This window comes from Callithrix jacchus, chromosome 4, assembly GCF_049354715.1.
Source record: "Callithrix jacchus isolate 240 chromosome 4, calJac240_pri, whole genome shotgun sequence".
NCBI lineage: Eukaryota > Metazoa > Chordata > Mammalia > Primates > Cebidae > Callithrix > Callithrix jacchus.
In genome coordinates this window covers 163,167,654-163,191,521 of record NC_133505.1, presented here as the reverse complement: position 1 = coordinate 163,191,521, position 23,868 = coordinate 163,167,654, and the positions used below count along the sequence as shown (strand labels likewise).

Here is a 23,868-nt window from a genome sequence, read left to right as displayed (position 1 = left end):
CCCTCTATGCATGTCTGCCTCTGTGTCCAACCCCCCCATTTTAAAAGGACACCAGTCACATTGAATTAGAGTCTATCCTAATGGCCTCATCTCAACTGGATTACGTTTGTAGACTCCATCTCCAAATAAGGTCACATTCTGAGATATTTCGGGTTTGGAGTCCATTCCATCTTTTTTATGGGGATATAATTCAACCCATGACAATGCCTAGGAGTGCCACAAACATGGCACATGGTGCATTATTTAAATATGGATAAGTGTTAGGTCAAACCATATAAAATTGCAGATATTTGACCATTTAACCTACAAAATGGTAATATAACATGAATTAACATGTTTTTTTTTCTTTGCTTTTTTTTCAACAATCTCTGTCTGGGTGCTCATTGTCCCTGACACAGCTTGACATCTTCTGGGCAGCCCATGTGAGACAGGCTGTGGTGCAGGCAGGAGGAGGCTGTCCTGACTCACTCTGCCTCTCTAGTTCTGACCAATCTTCTATTTCAACTCCGGGATTCCTTCTTTAATCTTCATCTTCTGAATGATGTAAATTTACTGTGAAACTGCCCATGTGTAATTGTCAGGCCTGTCATGTGTAAGGGACCCTTCCCAAGGGTCTGAGAAAGACCCTAGACATGTATTCACATGTGGATGTTTGATTTTTAAAACTTGCACAAAGCAGACATTTTAAACTTCAGTCAATGAAGACCACGATGTCTTTGCACTTCAACTCCTCTTCCCACACTTCTCCTCCTCTTGGGCCATATTGGAGCTGCCGTAGACAATTTTGAAATGACCCAAGGGGAAGATGAGATGGGCATATGTTTGCTGCTAGTTGAGTGGAATACCCTCTGTGATTTGCAGTCCCTTCCACGTATGATAGAGCATTTCTGGCTGTGCAAGTGGAGAAACAACTTCTGGGAATGCCAACTTGAGGAGCGTCTGGTGGACGCCATCTTGAATCCAGCACTCTCTCTCTCCAGCTGGAAGTGTGTGTTGGTGGTGGGGTTAGAAACAAGGTTAGTACAGAGGCGGGGTCAGTTTGTGAAAATTTCACCAAATCTGTTACATTGGTAAGAGAAGATTTGGCTCTTACCGACACCCAGTCAAAATGGAGGTTCTCTCTTGCCAAGAATATATTTGTTAATGCATCTTTCTATCAACCATGCTAGAGGAAAAACTAAGCCATCTTTCTGTTCTCTGTATGGAATATGTTAAACCATTCTTGTCTTATGAAAAGGGGATCAAAGAACATTCAGCAAAGTTATGAGGAAAAGTATTACGGAAGTATGCTGCTTATTTAGTTAATAAAAATATGCTTCTGTTGGGTTTTTATGATCTGTGTTGAATTTGTCAGCTTAAGTTGTCTATGTAATTTGTCGAGATTTCTTTTCTCAGTTATTTGTAAAATATATTTCCAGAACAATTCTACATTTATAATTTTGTACTCTTTTTCTTCAAGGGGGGCCCTAAGATTGTATTGTCTTCCAGCGCACTAAGGCTAGATCTTTTGATGCCTCTTGGTTTCTTTATCTTAAGATCTGGCTGCTCTTTATGGCATCCAACTAATTGTTTTTATCATCAGCAAGCCATTTGAATATCCAACGATAAATATTATTTTAATATGCTGTTGACTCGCAGATAAGTTGATGGTGCTATTGCATAGGGAGAAGTACTCTGAGGCCTTCATGTCCCTGCAGGCTCAGCCCTTTTGAGTGAAACTGTGGCAGTACTGTCTTGCCTGTACATGCTGAACATCTTGGTATGAATGGAGGAATTGTTATTTATTTATAGCATGAGTGCCTATTGCAGTCATGGAACAATTAAACAATGTCTTCTTAATTCTATAAACGCCTATGTTTTATTAATGTTCAAATAAATTATTGATATTTTATTATAACATAAGTGAGTTCTAGTCCTAACTAGGTGGCATTTGACTATTGTTGGCCATATACTTATTTATTTTATAAAAAATTTTCTAAGCCTCTTTCTTATTCATAGAATGTTGAAAAGGTCATAATGACATTATTTGTCTGCAGAACATGCTGTTAGGACTGGGCCTGTTCCACAGTTAGAGGAAATGGATACAAATTTCTAAGCAGCTTTGTTCCCTCAAACCGACTCTTGTCATTTGTTTGTTATTTGAGATTATATTTGGTTATTTTACTTGAGCTAAATGCATTTCAACCTTATTTTATATGGCACACTTAGCTTCAGAAAGATGAAACTATGTATTTTGGTTCTAAGGAAAACTGCAATAAAGGATTTTAGATGTTTAGGTGACTAGTTTAAGCAGAATATAGCTCGAAAAGTCTGGGCTCCTTTAATTCTGTGACTATCCTGAGTATTGCTAAATGTTGGGGCAGCCAAAGCTTGTTGATATCAATAAAAGAAATAGCCAGTTCATTGTTAGTGTATCTGCATGTTTAAATGTTTGCTCCTGTTCCCCTTCCTAGGGTGGACTACATGTTCCACCTCATGCCTTTACCACAAGACACAACAAAATTACACAAAGCTGGTGAGGACCGCAAATCATGAGTCTTGAAATAATGTTTTCTGGCTTTGTCTTCAATCATTGCAAATCTTGAAGAGTTGTCCTTAAATTATTCAAATTGTGTTATAAAAAGGAAACAAAAAGAACAATGTCAGTGTCACATCAACATGACTATAATGCCATACAAAAAGAAAAACAACTGTTAAATTTGATTTCATCCACTCATTATTGGAAACATACTTTTAGATACAGAGAGATTTCTAGTCATAATCAACTTGAGCTCTTGAACATAAGACTCAGTCTGTCCCAAACATTGCCCGACGGGCTGAAATAGAATCATTCATGTTTCCAATCTGCAAATCTTTCCTGAGCTGCTGCTGTGTGTTGGGCACAGTTTTTACTATTAGGGGGATATTGGTCCATTAGACACTGGGCTTTTCATCCTCAGAAGGCTTCATTTTTAGAGTGATGGAAATTAAACCAGTGAACAAATATATATGTCATAGAAGTATTGCATGAATACAGAAAGATAGAGTAAGAGGACAGAGCCTGAGGAGAAGGCAAGGTAGAATGAGTTATCTGAGAAGACTTCTCCGAGGTGCTGACATTTGAATAGAGAAGTGAGATGCAGTAAATGGTAGGGAGTTGTGTGAGGTTCTAAGAAAAGAGCTTTCCAGGTGGTTGGAACAGTGCATGCCAATGTCTTGAGGTTGGAACAGAATGGCTTCTTCAGGGAAGAGCAAAAGACCAGTGTGATGAAAATGGAGTGACTGGCTACTCATGTCGGAGACTATGGGGTAGGAGAAACCAGGCAGGGTGCTTTGATACCCATTGTAAAAAGTTTGCTGGTTGCCATGTGGAAAAGACTGTAGGAGCTGGAGCAGCCTTTAGCCATCAGTGTCTGCTGAGAAACCATCCCAAAATGTAGAGCAGTCCTCCCTTGATATCTGTGGTTATCAGGACCCTCTTCCTTGGATGCCAGAAATCCACAGATGACTCAAGCCTGCTATAAAATGGAATATTTGCATATGACCTACACACATCCTCCCAATACTTTAAATAATCTCTGTAGTATACCTAATGCAATGAAAATGTTATATAAATAAGTTATTATACTGTATTATTTAGGGAATAATGGCAAAGAAAAAAGTGTACATGTTCACATGTTCAGTACTGATGAATTTTTTTTTTTTTGAGATGGAGTCTCACTCTGTTGTCATGCTGGAGAGCAGTGGCATGATTTTAGTTCACTGCAACCTCCACCTCCCGGGTTCAAGTGATTCTCCTGCCTCAGCCTCCCAAGTAGCTGGGACTACAGTTGCGCACCACCATGCCCAGCTAATTTTTGTATTTTTAGTGGAGACAGGGTTTCACCAGGTTGGCCAGGCTGGTCTTGAACTCCTGACCTCAGGTGATCCACCTGCCTTGCCCAAAGTGCTGAGATTACAGGCATGAGCCACTGATAAAATTTTTATTAAAGAATATTTACTATCTGCTCTTGGCTGAATCCACAGGTGTGGAACCTATGGATACAGAGGGCTGATGGTAGTTTAAAGCAATAGCCATGTATTGAACTCCCAAGTCTCTGGGTCAATGATTTGAGCTGGACCTGGCAGGTGTTCTGCTATGCTTAAATATTTCAGGTCTGAGGGGCAGGGTATTGATGGAATTTTGTGTGGTTAGAGAAGTCTTCATGAGCGACCTAAGACTTGGCACTGTCTCTAAAAATGTGGTGGGTCCAGGCAGATAAGCGAGGGCATTCTAGGGAAGGGAAAGCCTGACCAAAGGAAGCAAGGCATGATGCATGTGGTGTGGTGGCAATAGGAGGGAGAGCAGTCTGGTTAGAGATGTGATGGGCTGGGGAAGTGCTGTAAAGGTGTCTGGGGACAGCCAGGCTCTGCAGGGACTGGATGGTAAGAGCGTTTCAGCTCTGAGGTGGGAGGATATAGCCACAGAAGACCTTTGACCATGAGGGCAATGCAGGGGACACAGAAATAGCAGTAGTGCTGAGACTGTCTACATCTTGTGTTAGATGAAAGGGACTGGATGGGAGCTAAGGGTGTTTGACCTGGAGTGATCGTCATAGGATTAGGAGGTAGCTATGCAAGCTGACTTGTAAGGCAAAAGGATTTGCTGGGGGGTTAGGGAGGGGAGGGATTTCTGAAAGCTGATCTTTTGCTAGCATTTCCTAAAAATGTATTCTCTGTTCCACCATAGAACAAGATAAACTGTTAAGTTCCATAGCATCAGGGATGTTGAAAGAAATGGAAACAGCTACAGGTATTCACAAGAAGGAATTTAATACAGGAGATGACTTAGCTTTGAGAGAGGTTGTATGGTCTCCAGCAGATGCAGCTGCCTTCAGAACTCTTGGGGCTCACCCCAAAATCCCACATCTGCCAAAGCCTTCATGTGTCAGAGGAGTATCACTGTGAAGACTGCTTCTCTTCTGCCTTCCAAACCACACGTGAGTGTTCCTTCTGAATAGAATCTGACCAGGATCCTGAAAAATGCACATTTTAGATGTCCTGCTCTGCAGCATAGCATGGGAATAATAGGAGAAATTAGTGCTCAGGAGTCAACAGCACTGTGACTTAGCTTGGTCTTCCCTTCCTCCCTTCATCCCAATTCTAATTCCTGCAGAGACCCTGGTCCTATTTTACAAGATTCCTTTAGTAGAATTTGGTCAAAGTAATCATGGCACTCCTATAAGCAATTGCAAAGTGATATGGTTTAACTCTGTGTCCCCACCCAAATCTCATAATCCCCACCTGTCAAGGGAGGGACCTAGTGGGAGGCAGTTTGATTATGGTGTGGTTCCTCCATGTTCTCGTGATAGTGAATGAGTTCTCTGAGAGCTGGTGGTTTTATAAGGGGCTCTTCCCACTTTGCTCACTCTTCTCTCTCCTGATTTGTGAAAAAGGTGCCTGCTTCCGCTTCTGCCACAATTCTAAGTTTCCTGAGGCTTCGCCATCCATTCTGAGTTGTGAGTCAATTAAACCTCCTTTGTTTATAAATTACCCAGTCTTGGGTAGTATCTTTATAGCAGTGTGGAAACAGACTAATAGACAAAGAATAATTTCAAAGGCCACTTAACAGTGTTTCATATTGTTTTCTATCATGAGCAAGACTAGATAGAATGTAGGGTGAAATAATGTCTAGAGTTTCAGGTAGACTGGCCTGTACTGGGCTTATATTTCAGCACACACACACAAACACACACACACACACGCACACACACATATACACACACATATGTATGTGCATTTACGTCTATATAGCTATTAAAACATGGTTATGACTGGGTAACTTGTTGGAAAACCGTGTGTGCATGCACGTTGCTTCGACTTCCTGGTTTCTCACAGTCCATGTTGCTTGCCTGCTTCCTTCCTCATTCTTGCACCTTTACAGCAGCATCCAGACACATCCAGAGGTGGGGAGGGGATGCTCAGAAACATTCGGAAGAGCTCATTAGGTAAAGTCTTCTGTTTTCCTTTCTTCTTAATGCTTCAGTGGAGCAAGAATGGAAAAAAATAAATAAAGGAGAACAGACACGATGAAAACTCAGAACTAAAGCCTATCAAAAGCTAAGATAGAGGTCGATTGTCTTGCTTGCATTCTTGAGGCTATTTTGCTGTTATGAATGTCAATTAAGATTGCCCAGTGGTTATTCTTACACTAACTTGCCAACCTTAATTCTTCTCTTCCTTTATTCTGCAAATATTTTTAGGGGCTTCTTGTATGCTGGGAACTGTTGTAGAATTAGAAGTTGAACATACCGGGTCTTGACTCTCAAACCTGTTTAATGTGAGAAATATATAAGTCAGTAAACAATTACAATATAATATGGGCTTTGCATAACAGGATCATAAACTTACAAATATTTAAAGAGAAAATTTAGCCTCTCTGTGTTCTCTAATGGTCTTTTCTGCAGGTCCCCATCCAACTTGATCTGTGTCGTGTGTCTGCATCTATGTGTGTGTTGGTTTAACTAGTTAGTTATCTCCACCCAGTTAGTGAAGTTAGTTACTAAGTAGTCAATTAAGACTGGTTAATTTAGCTCCATCTTTTCTGGCATAGATCAATTCTTACAAGTAATTTACTTTCTTTCCAACATAGGTTTAGTGTTTTCGTTTTCTTCCCTTTCATTGTGACCTATTCCAAAATGGCATGAGTGTCTGGGGGTGGGGGTTGAATCGCTTGTGGTCTTGTGGAGGTGGGGAAGAAAAATGTCTTGTAGGCACATTTGCTGGACCCTTCGTTGTCTTCTATGTTCCCAGGCTTTGCATGCAGTGTCCTCTACCTGCCTATTCACTACGGATGGTGATGGACAGATGGACTTGTGCCCCGTGTTATCTTGGCCTCAGGCTCTTTATCTACTGACTGGGCTCCTCCTCAGTGCTCCCTGGCACTGCAGAAACCCCATGGGGCTTGGAGGCCAAGGCTGCCCAGAGGCCCTTGGCTCTAGGGTGACTTTCCCATCCCTTTCCACATGACCATTCCCCTCTCTATTCAGTCCCTGGCAAGGACCACCAGCTACCTTCCCTTTCTCCACAGGGCTAATGGGGCTGCTTCTGCCACAGAAGTTGAGGGATGCCTGAGAGTGAGAACTAAAGCTCTTCCCCCCATAACATGCTACCATTTTTACTCAGTGCGGCACACCATGTTGCTAATGGGCCACCAAGCACAGCAGTGTCATCTGTGTGCTTGGTGGCCCATTAGCAACATGGTGTGCCACAGTGAGTAACTGAAAATAAATAGAACTGAGTAAATAGAAACTGGGGCATGCACAAAACCCATGTCCTTTGATTTCTTTTCAGCCTAATCCTCCAGCCTGCCTCCTATGTGGGAAGGCATGACGCATCAGTGTCACAAAGCAAGTGTTGCCTGCCTGCCTTCAGCTTCTCTGTCTTTCTACCCTATTATGGGATGGAAAGGCCCAGATCTCCATTTCCTGTTCTCCCTGGAAAAGACATTTTCTTTGTCACATGTTCTTTCTTGCTAGAGGAGTGCTATGGTTTGAATGTATCCCCCAAGGTTCATGTGTTAGAAACGTAATCCCCAATGCAACTGTGTTGAGAGGTGGGAGCTTTAAGAGGTGATAAGTCATGAGGGATCTGCCCTCATAAATGGATTAAGGCTGTTATTGTGGGAGTGGGTTCCTGATAAAAGGATGAATTTGACCCCCTTCTGTCCCCTCTCTCTCCTGTGCTCTTGCCGTGTAATGCCTTCTGCCATGTTATGGTACAGGAAGAACACCCTCGCCAGATATGACCCCTCAATCTTAAACTTCCTAGCTTCCAGAACTGTGAGCCAAATGAATTTCTTTGGTTTATAAATGATTCAGTCTGTGGTATTCTATTATAGCAAAATACAAATGGACTAAGCATTTGTATTTACACAGAATACCTGGTCTGTGATATGCTGTTACAGCAAATACCAGAAGCAAAACGGACTCAGATGGAGGGCTAAGCTTTACTGGCTTTCGTAGTAGCTGGTGTGCAGGGAACAAACAACGTACCAAACTAAGGAACTCTCAGGTGCTATTTAAAAAATACTGTCCCTGTGGTACTTGCTCTCTGAGTGAATCCGAGGGAGCTGCATGGAACAAGTACTTCTTCAACTGAGACTTGCAGGGTAAGTTACAATATTCTAAGTAGACGAGCGCAGGAAGAGTGTTCCAGGCTATAGCACAGGTATTTTCAAAGTCATGGAAACACGAGTTTGGCGAGCTCAGGAAAAGAGTGTCTGGCCTCTGTTATTTTAGGATGTCCTAGACCAGAGTTGGTTTTGTTGATAGAAGTAACCCAGGCAGCACTAATGAGCTCTACACGGAGAATCAAAAAGCATGGTTCCAGTTTGAGATGGGCTCTGAGCCCATGTGTTTCCCCCCCAGCCCCTGCCGTCTCTCCAAAGGTTGTCTTTAAAATGACAAGTTAAAGGACAATAGTGACAACAATAAACACGGTAACAAAGAAACAAATAAAAATGTAGCGTTTATCTCGTAGACTCCTGCCCTGCACATTTTAATTTCGCTCTCTGGACTGAAGCAAGAGAAAAGTTAGAAACAGGAAAAGGATTAGTGGGGTTTTCCTCTTGGATGAAACAGGATAGGCCTAGCAGCTCCTGGCGTTCACTACTGTGAAGCAGGCTTGGTGTGCACCAGTTACCAATCCGAAGTTTCCAACACTTGCACCAGTCTGGAAAGACAACACATGCACAATACATCAAGTGAGGCAACTTTAATACAGACAGACGAGGGACAGGAGAACCTAGGATTCCTGGCAAACTCATCTCCCAAGGGTCAAGGAAGCTGTGTGTGGCGGATGGAGTCTTGTCTGTGCGTGCCCCACTTTGAACCACTGCCAGGGGATCCCCAAAGCACTCTGCTTTGGGTTTCTATATCCTGGGCAAGACTGGGATTGCTGGGCCAAATCACTGCAGGACGTTCTGTTGAAGAGGTGTCGTTGTCTGGGGTAAATACCTGGGGATCGTTATCTCACACCAAGAAAATTTAGGGCATGGACACACATGAGGAGTTCAGGAGCAGAGGTTTAATAGGCAAAAGAAACAGGAAGGAGAACAGCTCTCTCTCTAGTGAGAGAGAGAGGGGCTTCCAGAAGGAAAGACCAGCCAGTGGACATCACTGGAGTTTACAGGCAGCCTGGAGGAGGCAGTGTCCGATTAGGTAGGGCCACAGATTGATTGGATCAGGTGTGATGTTACATAGCACGCAGGGGTGGCTGGCTACCCCACCCCAATATTATTATAACAGAACGTCCTGCAGTGATTTAACCCAGCAATCCCAGTCTTGCCCAGAATATAGCACGCAGGGGTGGCTGGCTACCCCGCCCCAATGTTATTATGGAAATGGGCTTTACACCTGACTGGCCGCAATCTTGTGTGTTCCTTGCTGTACTCTTGGCTGGCAAAGAGGAGGAAAGATGGAGCTGCCATTTTGAACATGTCTAGTCCCAGGTAGCTTTTTTCTTGTGGCATTTACCTGTGCAAACTTCCAGCTTGCTTGTCTATGTCTGCGGCTGAATTTTACAGGCTGCTCTTTGTGACACAATGATTTTGGGACTGCTTTTCATTAAAAAGGAAAACCTTACCAAGGACTCCCATACCCTCACTATCTGCCTAAGTAACTTCTTAACTCCTGTATCACTAGTGTAAGAGGAATGGGAACAGAGCCTGGACTGTTCTAGACTAGTCCTTATCTCAAAAGGTTGTATTCCTGGCACATCCCACAGTTGAGAATTATAAGCAGAAGCAGGGAGAGCTGGGTTTGCCAAGGACATTTGGGGATCTGTCCTTCTGAAATGACTCTGGCTCATCCCCAGAGTGAAGGGATCATCCCTAATAGGTGGCTCTAGACTTTTAGAGTCTCTAGTTCTGTGGTCCCACCCCTGCTGTAACCACCCTCCTAATTATTCACTTCCTACATAGTACTGTGTTTGTTTTTGTGTTTTTCATTCTTAACAAAACCTTAAGTATGATGCTGTCTCAGCTCTTCTGGTCCCTGCAGTCTCTCCTGGCTTCACAGTTCCCCTACCCAGCCGGGTCAGATGCCTCAGCTGCACCCTTCTTAGTGTCCTGGCACACCTGTGCTCTGGGCTTTCTGCCACGCCCCACTTGCCAATCTTGGACTTTGCTTCCAGCTTCCACGTGACCAAGAGTTGCTGAAGATGGTCACTGAAATGTGATAATTGAGTCTTCTAGGCATTCATGTAATACATATACAGAAATCAGGAGTGTTTTTTTTTTCTTTCGTTTTTTTTTTTTTCTCAAACTCTCAACCCAATACCCCTCAAGCATCCCTAGAAAATGAACTTCACTTTAATGGGAAGAATGTTTCCATTTAAATTCAGCTCCCTCACTGCCCCCCGCCCCCACCTCAATATTTATCTGCATGTTCTTCTGTCCTTTCCTTCTCTTTTCCTATTCGAAGGACAGACATGGCCCTTCCCTCCTCCACACACACCCCTCCCTGTGCTGTGGTTGAATTCCTGCTGCCACCTCACACGTCCAGCCTCATCCGTTTTCTCTACTTTTAACTCTCTGTCTTTTTGTGGGCCTCTTCTCGTGTTTCATATATTAAGAATTCCCGGCCTTAAAACACATCTTCTTTATACGCTGCGATCCGACTGGGAACTTCCCCCCTTTTTTCCCCCTTAAAATTCTTGAATGAATAACCCGCCCTTCTTGTTTCTTATCCTGGTCCCCTCACTTAAAACAGTGGCTGCTGCTTGCCATTATCTATTGTAACTGCTTTCCTTAAAGTCATCAATGGCATTCAACCCCCAAATCTAGGAATATTTTCTCAGGTGTGATTTCCCTGGCCCTTTCTGTAGCATTTAGTATTGTTAATGAACCTCTCCAGCTTTAAACCCTCTTAGCTCTTTGTTTCCATGAGACCTTATTTGATAAAGTCTCTTATTTGACAACTTCTCTTATTTGATAAGTTCTCCCCTTTTTGGCTTCCTCTAGGTTTCCTTTTCCTCCCCAAATGTAAACATCCATTTATATTATGATTATTGCTGCTATTATTTTCACTAATACCTCTTTCTATAGCACTAAGTATCCACCAGACACTGTTCTCAGTGCTTTCCATATAATAATATGTAGTCAATGATGGCATGGCCACACCCTATGCAGCAGAGGCTTCTGTGAGGTCCATTTTGCCAATGAGGCTATTGAGGAACAGCTAAGTTAAATGATTAACTAAGTTGATAGGGCTAGAAATGTCAGAGCTGGGATTCAAACGTCGGCATTCTGACCTTGGAATCAGGTGCTTAACCATCTCAATCATCTTTTCTGCTCCTCTCAAGGTTTTCCAGTCTGTCTCCCCTGTTCCCAGGCTTTGAAACTCACTCTGTCACCAACACCAGCACACTTTCTTCCTGGTAGTCTCACATGACCATGTCAGTAGTGCAGCCTTGATGCCCATTAACATGCCCCTGATGGGTCACCTCGGGAAGGGAGTATTCCACTCCCTTCCCCACCCCTCAGCCCACAATCTTACCAACCTGACATCCCCATCTTTACTATTGGCCCCTCCTGGTTCTACGCTTTATCTTATCATCTCTTGGCTTTGTAAGTCCCGTCTCCTCAACATGGCATCTTTGCTACCGTCACTCTGCTTGTACTCAGTATTTCTTCTCCTTCTAACTGGCTTCTGTGCCAGTTTCCTTTCCACAAAAGAAGATGACTTATGATGTATGAATGAAATAAATATTTCTCACAGGCTGGGCTCTGGTCAGTTCCGCAGTGTTTGGTATGTCACCAAAGTCTTGCTCCCTTTGGAGGACTCTTTTTGTTCCACTCTCTGTGTCTGTGAGCAACAGTTTTTGCCTTATGCACAAACGTCTACAACTTTGAGAAGTAACCTTCCATCCATCTCCCATTACAAAAACATGCCAGTAGTTTTGTGAGTTACTTTCCAACTCTACTGGATGCAAACCATTCTTATTTGATCAACAGGGGATTGAGCAAAACATTTTTCCATGAGATGGGGTTGATGGTCAGTTGTATGCCAGCTAGAAGACTAGACCACTGCCAAGAAGGCATCATGGAAGTGAGTCCTGAGGATAGGTGGACCCTGATGTTGGTGAACTCATTCACACTCCTGCCTCTACCCTTGGTCTTAGCTCAGGATGCTCCACCCTGGACTTACCTCGCAACCAGTATTTACCATTTCAGCCCGTGAATTTCTTGCTCTGTATTCTTAACCCTAAACATGCTTCAGGGTGGAAGTGATACATAAAAGAATTATATCCTCAGAGCTTTGGGACCTAGGGGGTCCTGTCCAGCCCATGCTTCCTCTTCCAGGCAGCCCCTGAGAAGGTCCTAGGGGAGTGAAGGAACACAGGGTGTGGAAGGGACATTTGGTTTGGAGCTCTTCTGTGTGAAGTCTTGTTCCTTGGCGTCCTTGGGTAAATCACTTCATCCCTGGAGACCTTTCTTTCTCATGTTTACAATTCATCCACCGAGTAACACTTGCCTTACCTATCTTACGGGTAAAATCCTAAATTTCAGAAGATAATATGGAAAAGTGAAAATTCTCTGCAAAATATACAAAGGTTTACCAATGTTAATTGCTACATTAAGATTAAGAAAAATTTCCTGCATTTATACAACATTTGTTATTTTAAAAGTAGTTTTAACGAATGAATGGATACCTGTAATTGTTTTCAGAGACTGTGCATCTTTCCCGTTGTGGCTCCTTCAGTAAACAATTCCCAAGGTTACAGTATTAAGCAAAAATGATAGAAATGTGAATAGTAAATCTTGTTCTTATTGAGAAATGGATGCGTACTATGGTGTATTTTGTGCTATAATGGTGGAGGCTTTGAAAGCATATTGTTAGCTAAAAAATAAAAGCATGATAGTTATTCTTATTTTCATGTTCTACATCCAAAAGTTATAAGGAAAAATGCCCACAGACCAAGGTAATGGGAGTTTGTTTATGTACTCGGCCCTTTATGCCCTGCAATATAATTCAATTGGCAAATGTATTTTGCATGATTTTCTCATAGAGCAAGCTGTATTTAATAGCATCTGGCACATCTTGGAGAGCCCCACTGCATATCATGAGATGTTTAAATCGTATCGAATACTTTATAAAAGCAATTTCCATTCTGTTGTGTTCTTTCTGCAGCTGGTGATCTGAAACAGTTAACAGTGATAGCACTCCTCACTTTGCTTGTTTGTGACTTATCGCTATTGCAGATAGAGGAACAACATTTATGGATCACTGTTTCTCTTCCTTGATTCTGAGGCTGACTTCTCCTTAGATGATTCCTCAGATTTCACATGTGAGTCTGTAGTGCCAGATGGAAGCCAGCACTCATGTCTATGTACTTGATTTGTACCTGTAATGGTCAAATAGCGTGCTCAATTTAATAATGACTGTTACCTATGGAGACCGATGAACCCAATTTTTCAGGTAATGAAACCAACACAAATACTGTTTGAAGACTGTGTCTGTCGTGCCCAATTTCGAATGCCCGTGAGCGCCCACTTCTTAAACAAACATTGAGCAAAGTGGTTGACTCTATGGGGGCTGTGCTGTTACTAAGACTGGCTTCCTGCTCTCAGGATTATCAGATCAAGCAAGGAGGAGGTATTCGACAATAACAGATCTCTGTCAGCTATCTCCTCTGTGTCAGTTGTATTACCTGAGACTGTACAATTGTATTTTATTTAGAATATCTCAAAGTAGTTCTCAAAAATTTCCAATTTGAACATTTAAGGGGAAAAGATAAAAGACTTTGAAGGTCATTGTGATAGACTTAATAGCCATCAGTTGTCCAACAACTTCAAGAAATAGAATCAATATTGGTGAGCTGGGCATACAGGTTGGTTACCCAAATGCTGTCCAGTACCCATTCGCCAATCATTGACCAAAGAAGTCTTTCAGCCTCTGATTTCAGGACATTTCTATAGGCTCAAGTTTTGATTTGGAAACGAGAAATAAAACTAAAGTAAGGAAAGGTTATTTTTTTCTCATTTAAAGGAATGTTGAGATTTATATCTTCATCCTGGGCTCTTTAAATCTCATCACATATATCCACATACACCTGTCAAGTGCCAACCTACTTTTGGTGTGTGAAGTGTAACCATGCCATAATGAAATTGATTGCAAGTTACCAGGACACATACACACACCCCTATGTATTGGTATATATGTATTTATAGATCTTTCAAATGCCAGTTGTCAGATTCTGTAAGTAGAGTTACTGTACTCATGCAATTGAGAATAGAGAAGCAAAAATCTTCCAGCATTGACACATTTAAAAAATATGTATTTTTTTAAGATTGAGTCTCACTCTGTCACCCAGGTTGGGCTCAAGTGATCCTTCTGCCTCAGCCTACAGGCACACGCCACTGTGCCTGGCTAATTAATTTTTTTATTTTTTGTAAAGATGGAATCTCACTTTCTTGTCCAGGCTGGACACACATTTTAAAATTCCATCATTTTGTTCTTAAAATGTGTCTACTCTAATTTATATAAATGTTTAAAGAGTGCCTATTGTGTATAAAATCTTGGGTACTGAAGAGAGCATTGAATTAGGCAGCATCCAGTATAAAAATAATCGCCTTTAATACAATGGGATAAGAACTCTTTTTTTATTTTTTGAGATGGAATACTGCTCTTGTACCCTGGACTGGAGGACAGTGGCACTGGACCTTGGCTCACCTCAACCTCCGCCTCCCAGGATCGAGCAGTTCTTCTGCCTCAGCCTCCCAAGTAGCTGGGATTACAGGTGCCCACCACCATGCCCAGCTGATTTTTGTACTTTTAGTAAAGAGGGAGTTTCACCATGTTGGTCTCAAACCCCTCAGGCAATCTGCCTGCCTCGGCCTCCCAAAGTGCTGGGATTACAGGTGTGAGCCGTGGTGCCCAGCCAAGAACTCTTATGGTGGTAAATAAGGATAGAATAGTTTCATAAAAAGAGGGACGGATGACTTCTGCTCTGGGGCCCTGGCAAAGGATGGTAACTGTGTGAGAAAAGCTTTCTCAGAAGAGGGGATCTCCAGGCAGACAGTGAGTGTGGGTGGGACCAAAGTGCAGGGCAAGGTCTCCTAGACTCAGTGCAGCATGCTTGTCTGGCCGTCAATTGACTGGAGCTTGCATGCTTAAAGCTGATTGGCTGGAGGTATGACGGGCCAGTTCATGGTGAGGAGGGGGGTTGCTGTCCTCTGGAGGATGATCCAGAACTTTAACTCTAGCGGACTCTAGGCAGTTGTAGGCCAGAGAAGGGTTTTAAGCAGATCAGTGACATAATCATGTTCTGTTTCATAATGAGGCCTCTGATAGGAGTGTTGAAGGTAGACTAAAAAGGTATGTTTGCAGACAAGGCTTTCATTGGGAGCTTCTGATCAAACCCCTCAGAAAGTGAAGAGAAGACAGACGTGAGGGATATTAGGAGAGGGGTATTATATAGAAACCAGTTGAATGGGAGATGGGGACGAGGGAGAGAAAGTTTCTTGGAATGGCAGTGCCGCATGTGCCAGGAGAGAGAAAGCGGGAAGAGAAGCTGTGTTTGAGTGCGCAGTGACACATTCAGCTTCATTCCGGCTGAGGTTGAGGTGCTGTTAGGCCATCTAGGAGGGGAAGTCTTCTAAGCAGTGTTTGCACTGTACAATTCACAGGAACATGGAGGGGAATAACACACAAGTTCCTGCAAAGAATTCACAGTTCAGTAGAAGAGTTAGTTGTTCACATTCTAGAACCACCCAAGCCAAAGCTAACCCTGAGTTGTGAGAGGCGACATTCCCAAGGCTGTTCCATTCCTCTTTCAGCCCCCCAGCTCCTCTGTGGTGCTTCCAGTGCCTGAAATCCAGGCTCCAACCCTAGCCAAACTTATCTTTTTGGATCACATATTGAATTGTATAATTCCTCAACTAGAGGCTTTGATGGCTCTCCATTGCTTCTGGGATAAATCCCAAACTCCTGTGCCTAATTTTGGGTCCTCAGGGCTCATATTCTACATTCCTCTTCAGAACCAACAGACAGAGCCAGTCCACCCAGCAGGCTGGCGCTGTGCCTGTGCACTCTTGAAGCTTCTGCCTTATGTGTCTTCGTGACTTGTACCAACATTTCTGGCTGCCATGTGGGGACAGTTGCACCCGTTCATCCTCAGCCTTGACTTTTCCTGTCCCTGAAATAATGCCTCCATAACAGGAGAATATATGATGAGGTGGAGGGATTATCAGGCATGATCAATAGTTGAAAGACCTAGGATCTTTATCCCGGGTCCAGGGCTAGGATCTTTGAGTGCTGGCTCTCAGCTTTTCAAATCACACGGTCCACGGTTAATTACTTAATTTCTTTAGATTCAATTTCTTCATCTGTAGATGGAGTTAAAGATGCTCTTGCAGTTTTCACTGGATGATGGGAAGTTGGGAGTGGTAAATAGATGTAAAGTAACTGGTAAATGAAGTGCTTTATAAATGTGTTTTATGTGGACATTTGTCTATTTCTAAATAAGACAAAATGTACAAGTAATGACATCTTGCAATTGCAAATCTTTTTTTCTTTTTGAGAAACTTTTGATGAATATATACTACAAATAGGATGGTGCTCTATATTTCCGATCTAACCTGATCGCTTACTTAGTACTTGGTGCCCTGTAGGTATTGATAATTTATCATTTATGTTCTCCTTTGGATATCATGTGTACTTATATGCCACGGCTGACAAGATTACAAATGATGTTCTGTTATGTTTCACGGAAATTCAACTTTATCTCAAATTCCATAACTTTTACCTAGGTTTAGTGCACAAAGGATAATAGATAATCCCTTGTACTCTGGCTGGACAGACCTCAAATATTTATGATCTGTTATTCTTCTCTCCACATTAATAAAATGACACTTGGAAGCTCCCTCAGCGAAGACTCTGCAGCCGGCACGACAGTGATGGGTGGCCCCCTGGCAGTTGCATTAAATGTTGTATCTGTTTATCCATGCATCTGCAAAGGCAAATGCACAGAAATGGGGCGGGGAGAGAATAGAAAATGGGACCACTTCACAGAGAAACATCTGAATGTGTCATCTGAAACAGAAGTCTTAATTGGCCCTAGACAGCTGTCAAAAACTTTCCTTTTTCCTCTGATTTGACCGGAACTTCTGCCTCTGAAATAATTGTTTCTTTTTTCTTTTCTTTTTTTTCTGCACCAGCAACTATGTAAAATGTTTGCATATCCCTAGTTTTTAAAACTCATGCTTTCATCCCTCTGTTCTACCTCCTACGCTGCTGACTTTTAGCCTCAAACAACTTAGCAACATTACTAGCAATACTTATGTTACTAATATCATTGCTGGAATTTGTGGAATATTCCATGTGCCAGGTTCTGTGCAAAGTGCTTTATTTACATGATCTTATTAATTCATCACAACATACGTCTGTGAGATTTATTTAGCAGGAAAATAGTGGCAGGCTGAATTATAGTATAATGGGTAGGGACTAGGAAACCCCTCCTTTTCTTGGAGAGGTAAAATAATTTGCCCAAGGGCATGCACCTATTTGGAAGCAGGGCAGAGTCTAAAACCCAGAACTTTCTAATTCTAAAACTTGGGCATCTAATCATTGAACCACACTACTTTTTGAGGCTTTGTTTCTTGGTTACATTTATCTTAGCAAAAGCTATAGCCACTCTTTAAAGAATGATACATTAGTTCATACCACAGTTTCTTCTGTCTTCTCATATCCGTCTCTCGGCTTAATTAAATCTCAGCTTACACCTGTCTGAAAGCAGAGTGTCTCAACTCGAGGACTTCAAGTGGGTCACCAGGGGTCGTAAGACAGTAATCCCCTCCACCTTTGGGGGCCACCAGGTCTGCTCCGGAGGTTTAGTGGCTCTGGCTACCACTGGCTGGCAGCAGCCTCATGCATTTACCCTGTGATGTATGTCTGTTTCATTCTCTATGGGTGATGTGAAAAAGTCAGAGGTCTGCCAGAGGCCATGGTAAACCTCTGTGTGCCATGAAGCCCTTCTGGAGCTCTGGCCTCTCATTCCCACAGCAGTCTGTTCTTTCTCATTGAATCCTGCTCTGAAAGGATCATTGTCCACATCCACTGATTATTTTTAAGAGTCTGAGTTTTGACTTCCTTTAGAATAAAACGTCCTGAGGGCAGTACAAGGCGCATGAGAATTGCTTGTTGATAGACGAGCATTTTAAATATGCAAATAAGCTTCTGCTCTGTATGACCTGTTATAATCCTGTGACTAGGTTTCTAAGTCAAAGTGAAATGGAACAGTGAAGTAATTATCTGCACAATTTAGTAGGAAAATAGTGGCGGGCTGAATTTTCCAGACACTGTGATGCTGCATCATGTATTGCTTAGATGAGAGGATCTGAACTGTGTTTGCACACCTGGTCCTATATATTAGGATTCCAACTTATTTATTCAGCCTGTCAGCCCTTTAAGAGAGGACTCTGCTTGTTTATCCTTGAGAACCTATCTAAGTGCACCACTCCAGCCTGGTCTGTAGTAGTCTGGTAATGTACACAGTACAATGATGCATTGCGTGGTCTGCAATTCTCTCCCACCACCGTTCTGGAGAACAGGTAACCATTTATAAATATGTGTGTGTCAGATGCTTAAAAAATGATTATATACGGGGAGTATTGCAAAATGCCACGAGGTGCACTGCACATGTCTTGGATAAGATATTCGCTTTACGGACCCATCTCTGGTGCAACAGGAGTTGCCTAATTAAAGCACCAAAGCCCATTCCACCGATAGCAGCAAAAGATACAACACCGAAGCTTCTCTTTCTCCCCAAAGGCATGTTATTTTGTGCTGGAGACTCTTCATAGGTGGAAAAGCACAAAGAGAGACAGCACAGCATTTGGGCTCTTCCATTAGAGCAGACACTGGGGGGTGTAAGAGTAGGGTGAAGGCAGGGAGATGACTTATTACCATTTCTAAGTAGCACATAAAACTGGCCTTGCTCCTGGTAGCAGTCGTGAGAGCTACACACATTTCCTTTTCTATCCAGTTATACACTTGAGTATTTCCTCCTTGATTTCTCTGATCAGTGTGTGGTAGTTGGTATAAGCCAAACAGATCCTTAGAGCACTTAATAAATCCAGAAGAGGCTTATAGGGGAGTCCTTATAAATATATAATAGCCATCTCTGGATAACACTTAGACATTTTAACTCCCTGAAAGTGATGTTATTTTGAGGGTCTCCAATTGTAACATCATGAAAGGAGCCACACGGATGATGTGGAAATGGAAGGCAGATAATGCATTTAACATGGCTTTTTCGGACCACTCTTTCATCAACTATTGATTTGATTGCAACAGCCTTTAGTTAGTGCAGGAATTCTACTGGTAATAATTAAATTTTCAAGAGATGTGCTCGTAGGAGAAATGAGGGAAGGAGGGGAGGGAGGGGCTGTGTGTGGAGTGGGCTCCACGAATGTTAATGACTCTGTTAGAGTTACATAAAATTAACAGAAATTAGATCTATGGTTATTGAAGAGCCTTCTTTATATTGAGAGGAACCATTTAAGTATAACGATTGGGGATTAGGGTTCAGTGGAGCCTTTTAACCATTCATTTGCCTGCCTAACTGACCACTGGGTGGGATGAGATAAATTCAGGATGTTGTGAAGTGGCTCCTGCTTCCTTTCCTTTGGATTCCTTTACCTAGTTTTCATCGTAACATCATAGTATGGGCTAGTGTTGGTGTTTATTCTTTGCTAAGTGACGTTCACAGCAACGAACAGTTCTTGCAAAGTGGTTATTTTGACCCCTTTGTCTTGGTTTCTGTCTAAAAGACTCCCTCAATTTCCGTAGAATCTAACTGGATGTAGTTTTAACATTTCCTTCCTACACAGGGCCTACAATTGCTATAAAAGGTTACCACGATCTGAACATGCATTATCTCAAAGTAGAGGTGGGTGACTGTTCTGACTGAAAACAGCCACATTTAAGACAATGGAGTGTGCAGCTCCTGCAATCCACTGATTTTTTTTTTTCTTCCTATAGAAATATTTTGTATGCGAATGTGCTTCTAATGGTGAGACTTGACTTTTTACTGCAAACTCCAGCATTGGTTACCGGGTATGTTAGCTCAGGTTTCATGGGAAAAGATATTCTTTGTGAGTAATGGGGTGAGAAGTGAGAAGAAGAATGCAGTCTGACTGCTTATGATGAAGGCTTGATGAGAAAGAGTTAAAACCCAGCCTATTGTCTGAGGCATGCTTAGTGTTAGGAAACTGGGGCATATAGATTAATTCACTAGGGGCCAACTGTTTGATTTCTCTCCCTGCTGCTTGGCACTGGAATGCAATTGTAGCGGCATTTATAGCAGAAGGTTGGATTATATTCTCTTTTGCAGGAATTAAACCCCATAGAATAATTTATGTACAGCCAAGCAAAATTAAGCCAAAACATTTAAAGAGAAGTTGGTAGAGTTTTCTCAAGGCAGATGCCATTGGTTTCAGTGTCAGCATGGTGTTTGTTCTGTGCGCCATCCATGGGGTGGCCTTTGTCCTTTGGGAGAGAAGTGTGTGCAGAAAATTCTATGGCCGTGGTGCTTTGGGTACTCCCATTTGTTTTTCTTTCTGATATAACCCAGGAAAGCTTTGCTTCTGTAGAGAACAGACTTATTCACAGTGCTCTGAGGAATCGCCACAACCAGACAGTCACAATGCTTCATTGGGATGTGAGTCCATATAAAAGAATATACCACCTAGCCTGAGACTTAATGTGCACTTACATAGGGTAAATAATTAAGGTGGTAGAGGAAACCTAGGTTCTTATGTAAATATTAAAGCCACTGCTTTAACTGCTTGTTGTGCCAAAATGCCCACCACATATCAGATATGAGATGGCCTATGCTAAACGGATACATAAAGGCAAAGGATGATGCTTGTTCGAAGTCTGTGCAAGGAAAAGTGACAAGAGGATGAACCGAAGGTGAATTGCAGGATGCTGTCTTTCTTCAGCACCCGCCCACAGGATGTGATGTTATTGAAGCCGGAAATGGTCTATGGGGTGGTTGGGTATCAGCAGCACTTACTGCCAGCAACAAAAAGACACCTACCTCTCTTGGGTGGGGGCTGAGGGCCCCAGCTCCTAGATCCACGGGTCAGCTTTAAGTCCTGTTGCCTTGGAGTCTGACAAGGCAGGTGGAATGCTGAACCTGCAGCTGGGGTTGGGACTGACGCCAGTTTTAGCAAGTAGTGGCATTACTGTTCTTATTTTAAAATACAAATTTTTGGAGTATTATTTTTTTTGAATGGCTTAGGTAAGAATAATAATGAAATATACTTTGTGGATGATGAAGAACATTGTTTTGCTAAAGACGAGAATATGAATATATGTATTTTAAGTCAGTTTGCTATAATGCTTCTTTTGAAACCTGAATTTGTTCCAGCATGACTGATAAGTTAGGGCTCAATTTGAACACAATGTGAGTTTCATGTTGGCTGCTGTACAGTTTTGTCAGTGAGAAACACTAGGTGAATCCAGAGCACTGCACCCAGCTGAACCAAGCCTTGTAGGGAACACAAAGCGCACACACTTTAAATATCTGCCAGCTACCCAAGTTCGCCGAATGTGTGATGCCACGGCTGTGCACACTCATGCACATGGTGAGTGGTGTCCTGACTTCCTTCCTATGCAAGTAACCTTTCTTCTGTCACTTCACAACTCTCAATCAGCAACCTGTGATGCCCATTTCTGCAAGCCATCTTCAGGTCTTCTCAAGGTAAAATGCCATATTTACTGTAGTATATATGATTTCTTAACTGTTTAACATATGCTCTACTGTTTGGCTTTAGATTCATATTTCTTAACTTTGTTAAACATGTTACTGACAAAGTTTTTGAGTGTTGTGTCCCTAACCTTATTTTCTGTATAAGCCCTGAGGTTTTTGTTGTGTGATTTTGTGTATGCAGTGATATTTAGGAATCCATATGTTGCCTTATAGCAGAGCTGACTAAGTACACTTACTATTATTTAGCAAAAACTGGAATATTTCTTTCTCCCTTCCTCTCTCTCCCTCTCCTTTAAAAATGTTTTCTGGGTTCAAGAGACTCTAATGAGTCATTGGGAGACGAATCCATAGAAAAAGAGTCAAGAATCTCTAATGAAACCAGAAAACATTTTTAAAGGAGAGGGAGAGAGAAGAGGGGAAGGAGAAATTATATATATATATTTATATATGATTTAAATATATATAAATTGTATATATTTAATTTCTCCTTAATTATATATATAATTTCTCTTAATACTTTTATTATATATATTAATAGAGAATATAATTAGAAAAGTATTAATAGAGAACATAATTTTTTCATAGAGAATAATTATATTGTTATATTTATGAATATATTCTCATTAATTTTATTAATGATACAATTAGATAATAGAGAAAATATTTATATTATAATTTATTAATAGAGAATAATATTGTTACGTTCTCTAATATTGTTATATCCTCTAATATAACAATATTGTTATTCTGTATTATTCTTAATAATGATATTTACCATTATTTGTATATTTAACTTTGTAAAATCAGATCTCTTCATATTGCATAATCTCAAAAAATGTTTGTTGAAATTTTCTTTATTCACTGACTAAATAGAACCTGTAATTAGGGGTGCTGAGATTCCTGTCTCAGCTATCTATTCAAGCTCACCACTCTCATATCCATGAATTTTCCAGAACTTATTTGCAGAAATAAAGTTCTGTGAGACAGCAACATTTCTAAGGATTGGGTATAATAATAATACATAGAAGCAAGATTTTAATGAAAATGACATTTAGGGATCAATTCACTTTCTTTCTCCTTGATTTGCAAATGTGACTGGTCACTGCGTAACCTAGGAGTGGTGGTGTTCTAGCCTTGTTCCCCATGCCAACCTCATGCTCACCTTGGTCATTTGAGATCTGGTCATATCTGCAGTGTTGCAGATCAGGTGGACGTGAACAATTCAAGGAATTATGTGTTGAACTGCATTGTACACAGATTACTAACAGATGGCATTCTCTACTGGTTTTCAATTCTTTTATAACTCCCCCCTTCTTTGAGAAGAAGGAAAAGAAACTGATTCAGCGTGATTGCTGAATCAGTATGAAAACGATGAGTTCGTGTCCTTTGTAGGGACATGGATGAACCTGGAGAACATCATTCTCAGCAAACTGACACAAGAACAGAAAATGATGTACTGCATGTTCTCACTCATAGGTGGGTGTTGAACAATGAGAACACATGGACGCAGGGAGGGGAGCACTACACACTGGGGTCTATTGGGGGGAATAGGGGAGGGACAGTGCCGGGTGGGGAGTTGGAGAGAGATAGCATGGGGAGAAATGCCAGATATAGGTGAAGGGGAGGAAGGCAGCAAATCACACTGACACATGTGTACCTATGCAACTATCTTGCATGTTCTTCACATGTACCCCAAAACCTAAAATGCAATTTAAAAAAATTCAAAATACTTTTTTTCTATTATGGAAAATATAGGTTACAGATTCCTTCACAGGAAGAAGGAAGCATTTTTAGTCATATATTTTCATTGTTGGTATTCTGAAATTTATATGTGATGACTTTCTTCTTTCTCTGAGGTTACACCAAGAAGAATTGTGTGCACTGCTGGAGCAGATAAAATTGTTCTTCTGGATGGAAGCGTTTCTTAGAGTAGATGTCTTAAAAACTTTGCATCCACTGTAGGTGAATTTTGAAACATTCAAGAATATTTGTACACAATTTTATACTTAGAAAAATTCAATCAAAAACTTTGAAAATTTAAAAAACTTTGTTTTTGAACAATTTTTTCCTTATTTTTTAATTTTTATGATTTTCTCCTTCTCTGCTATTGTAATATTTCTGCATAGTTTC

At 41.6% G+C, this 23,868-nt stretch overlaps 1 long non-coding RNA gene across 2 annotated transcripts in view; it reads left to right on the top strand.

The window, feature by feature from the left end:
• LOC103792692 (uncharacterized) overlaps positions 1-23,868 on the top strand; it is a 415,195-nt gene that overhangs the window by 21,875 nt on the left and 369,452 nt on the right. The window contains exon 1 of one of the 2 annotated variants that reach the window (XR_008480897.2): positions 20,984-21,729. The exons of the other annotated variant lie outside the window; for it this stretch is intronic. This is a non-coding gene — a long non-coding RNA (uncharacterized LOC103792692). Of the gene's footprint in view, positions 1-20,983; positions 21,730-23,868 lie in introns of those variants that run through there. 2 annotated transcript variants of the gene reach the window in all.